Source organism: Petaurus breviceps, unplaced genomic scaffold (assembly GCF_028583685.1).
Source record: "Petaurus breviceps papuanus isolate PSGF00001 unplaced genomic scaffold, PetGlider_PUasm1.0 227, whole genome shotgun sequence".
In the NCBI taxonomy this organism is placed as follows: Eukaryota; Metazoa; Chordata; class Mammalia; order Diprotodontia; family Petauridae; genus Petaurus; species Petaurus breviceps.
The window spans coordinates 1229455-1234183 of NW_027185896.1; positions in this window are offsets into that span (position 1 = coordinate 1229455).

The window sequence follows — 4729 nt, forward strand, 5'->3', positions numbered from 1 at the left end:
AAAAAAAAAAAATGAAGAGCCCCCTTTCTGGTCTCTGGGAGGTTAACATTATAGAGAGTGGAAAACAGGTGCATACAAGAACTTATTATCCAAGTGACCTGATTGTAGGAAGTTAGGTAATTTCCAGAAAAGAGCAGTTTCCAGGTAAGATTTCTTGGAATGTATATCAGCATCTAAATATAAACATTCAGTGTAGTTTGGAGAACCCAAAATATAAGTCTTGGTTGAATGTACCATGGGTAGACTTAGGCATTGTTAATGGTAGTCTCTAAAGAAATCGCTGGCTTACTTGGAGGATTTCTGAGGTCAGACTTAGCTCTATGGTGATCTTTGCATTAGACAATTTTCTAGTCATATAAAGGTAGGTTCAAACAAAATTAATAAATAATTAAAGTGGGAATAGGTAATTCACATCATCTCAATTGTATGGTCTGTGATTGAACTTCTTCAGAAAATTCTCTCAGTGAGTTTTCTGAAGCTAAGTTCACTTTAGCCAAGAGGCTCATTGCATTATAAAGAGTGACCATATTTAAAACACTGACTCAACATTTAGCAGGACACAAATAAGATAGTGACTCTCCCTCAGACTATTACTCTCTGAACTCTATCCAGAAAAAAAAGATAAGAATGAAATAACAATCTTAATCATGGTATCAGAGTAGTAACTTGTCCCAGAATGCTTTTCTGTTCAAAATCTAACCAAAAAAGAGAGTAAAAAAGATAAAAATAAAGTTCATGAACTTAATTTTAAACTTAAAAAATCCTTACTCCTTCCCTCTTCCCCTGTCTCTCATTATCTGTCTTTCTCTGTCTCTGCACATCTCTCTGTCTCCTTTTTTGTCTCTCATTAGAACTATCTATTCTATGTCTGTCTCTGTCTCTCTTTCCTTGTTTCTGTTTTCCTGTCAAAGTCAATAAACATTTATTAATTATTCACTATGTGTCAAACACAGTTCTAAGTGTTGGTGTTACAAAGAAAGGAATAAGAGTTCTTGCCCTCAAGGAGCTCACAGATTAATGAGTGAAGAAAACACATAGAAAAGGGGATGAAAATGATGGGCGTGATGAAGTCCTATAGCCAGTGTAGATATGATCTGAGTAGATATGAGTTTAATAGTTGATTTCATCTTGTAGAATAATGAGTTTCTGGAAATCATGAAATTCAGGAGAGTAGCCAGATGGGAAATAATGAAATAAAAGGTACCCTAAGTGCCCTCCTTAATTGGTGGAGGATATAAGAGGAGTTCTCTGGTTTCTACTCTCTGCCCTCTGTTTAGAGGAAACAGTGCCAGGGTGGGGAGAAATAGGACTGGTAGGGAGGAGTGAGTGGGGAGCTATGGAAACACCTCTTCATCTCTCTGTTAGCTGTTGGCACAGTGGATAGAGTGCTGGGGCTAAAATCAGGAAGATCTGAGTTCAAATGTGACCACAAATACTTACAAGCTGTGGCTTCCTGGTAAGTTACTTGACCCTATTCACCTCTGTTTCCTCAATTGTAAATTGGGCATAATAGCCCCTACATTGCAGGATTTTTGTGAGGATTGGGTGAGGTATTTGTAAAGCATTTAGAACCATTTGGAGTGGGTGGTTGCCATCCATTCTGATAAATCTGGAGTAGTTTTCTTTTGTGTCTTACTTGCATGACCCTGGAAGATCCAAACCTCTCTATTGTCATTATTGTGGATAACAACATGGGTAGAAGTAAGAAAACAAACATTTTGATTTTTAAAATATGAAGCTCCCTATTAATGTGTCATTGAAGAGACCCAGCTCTATGGCAGAACCACTTTGGGATGTGGGCTTCCAATATGTAAGTATCAATCCATTCATCAAAAGCCTTGAACTTCACAGATCCTGGCCTCTCCTAGAATATAGACTTTTTTTTTCACTTTCAAATATGAAATATTTGCTTAACAAAAAGGCAAGACTATTTAATTAGAAGGAAAAAAAGCAGGAAAAATAATAACACGACTCATTAGAAAGGCAAGAGCTGGAATAATCATGACATTTACTCAACAGAAAGCAAAGTTGAATTAAAATATAATGGTAGGCCCCTAAATACAAGTCTCATTCTTCCACCAATACACACAATATCGGTGAGAGAGAATGTGCTCATATATTTTTGGAGGGGGGAAGGCAAAGCAATTGAGTTAAATGACTTGTCCAAAGTCACACAGCTAGTAGGGTGTGTCAAGTGCCTGAGGCTGGATTTGAACTCAGGTCCTCCTGACTTCAGAGCTGGTGCTCTATTCACTGTCACCTAGTTGCCCTAAAGCATGTGCTCATATTTACAGAAATTTAGCAAGGAAGTACATGAGTTTGGAAACGCATGTGTCCAGGACAGTTTACGACTTTGGGCACAAGGTCTTGATGTGTTTGGCTAGAGTGTGGATTGTTTCATGTTTTTGCACCTTTATTTGCAATGCTTTGCATAGTACTTGGAACCTAGTAGTTGCTTAATATATGCATTGCTTTGCAACTTGTTAAAATTTTAAGTAGTGGATTCAGAATTAGATGACTTGGGTTGAAAGCCTTACTCTTTCATATACTATTTGTGTGACTTTAGGCAAGTCTCTTAACCTCATTGGTTCCTAGTTTCCTCATCCATAGATGAAGGGGTTGGACTAGATGACCTCTCTGGTCCTTTTCATTTCCACAGGTCCACATGGTCTTTATTTGATTTTGTTTTTCTGTCTCAGGATCTCTCTTTCCATCTCAGAAGATTCATTTGAGAAAAAGCCAAGGATTACTGGACTGAGCCTGATGTTTCTTTCTCTTAAAAATCTCATTTGGCACCAGAATATTCAGATAAACTCACTGGAAAGGCAGCTCAAGGGAAAGCAAATATTTTGACCATTAAAATAACCTGTAAATAACACAAAATGGGATGGACACATGGTTTTGCTTACATAACTCCACTTATCACATTCTGTTTTCCTTCAACTACTCTCTTACCTCACAAGTGCTTGTCTCTTGTAAATATTTGACAGCAAGACAAATCACCTCAAAAGTGGGCAAAATCAGTGAAATAGATAAAGATTATCCTGAAGCATAATTTGCCAGAGTTTTGACTCATGTCCTTGCTTATTGCTGGGCCGCACATTCATTGTGAAACCAAGGATGTGGTTGAGGTCTTAGCTAAGAGTCAGTTTCATATGTGAGAAGACATGATGTTTGGAAGGCCATATGGAGGCTGACTCATTTTTAAAATATAGAACTCTGATTTTTTCTCTACTCAGAGCTACTTGTACTTAGAAGAATGTACCTGATGAATTTTATGATTAGTTTCCTTTGTTGAAAATATATAGTATGGGGAACAGCTAGGCGATGTGGTGAATAGAGCACTGGTCCTGGAGTCAGGAGGATCTGAGTTCAAATGTGGCCTCAGACACTTGATACACCCCTACTAGCTGTGTGACCTTGGGCAAGTCACTTAACCCCAATTGCCTTGCCTTCCCCCTTCCAAAAAAAGTTATATAGTATGCATTCTAGATCACATACTCTGTGATTGAATGGCCTTTGATAAAGAGGATAACTGTGATAAACAGAGGGTGTGACTAGGAGGGTCCTGGCCAAGACTGATGAAATTCAATGATGATGAGGACATTGAGTTTCAAAATATTTCCCTATAAAAAGTGTGAACAACTCCATCCAGGAATCATCCTCAAACATCTCACTGGAGATATCTGCACCTACATAAAATTATAGAAATGATCTTCTAAAATGTCTTCAGGATCTAACTCTATGATCCTAAGAAAGCAAAATGCAAAAACCAACAAAAATATTTGATGTCATTATTCCATTGTGCCAATTCTGAGAAGAGCTAATGGGAGGAGGTTGGTACTAACTCTCTTTAGGAATTAAGCTAATAAAAGAATAACAAAGACAAAATATTTTCATGGAAATTGCTTTATATTTGAGTTATTTAGAGACTTTTAAAAAATAAATTTACTATTATTATTTTAGACATTCTTTAAAATAAAAAAGGAGAGGTAAAAGATAATGTCTAAAAGAATTGCATCATTGTTTTCAAGAAAGCCTGGCTATTTCAGTTTAGAAACTAATATACTATTTGAAGCCTCTGGTAAATAATCAGGTTTAAGGATAAGAATTTCAATAATAGCTTACACATAGTACTATAAAGTTTACAAAGAATTTTATACACATTGGCTCATTTGATCTCTTTTAATAACCTTTTTTTTTTTAAGCAATTGGGGTTAAGTAACTTGCTCAAGGTTACACAGCCAGGTGTTTCTGGATGGGTGCTAAGTGTCTGAGCCCAGATTTGATCCCCAGGTCATCCCAACACTGGGGCTGGTGCTCTTATTGTGCTACCTGGCTGCCCCTTTTAATAACCTTTTGAAAGAGAAGATTGTATTCTCATTTTACAGAAAAGGGAACTGACCCTCAGATGTTAAATTATATAATCTAGGTAGTTAGCAGAAGTCAGAGACAGGACTGGTGCCTACACTATTCCTGTATACTGTGTGCTGGGCACTGTGTATTATACTCTATTATCTCTTATGATCATATGTAAAATGTGTTTGACATCTGTAGAAATATGAGTGACTTGTCTTTCAGCAGTTCTCAGTAGGAGTAAGGGTGCTGTCTCTCATTAAAAGTAAAGGTATTTTTGCACCCTATTAACTTTTAAGATTGGGTGATTCATTAGCTTTCTACTTTATCTATCTATCTATCTATCTATCTATCTATCTATCTATCTATCTAT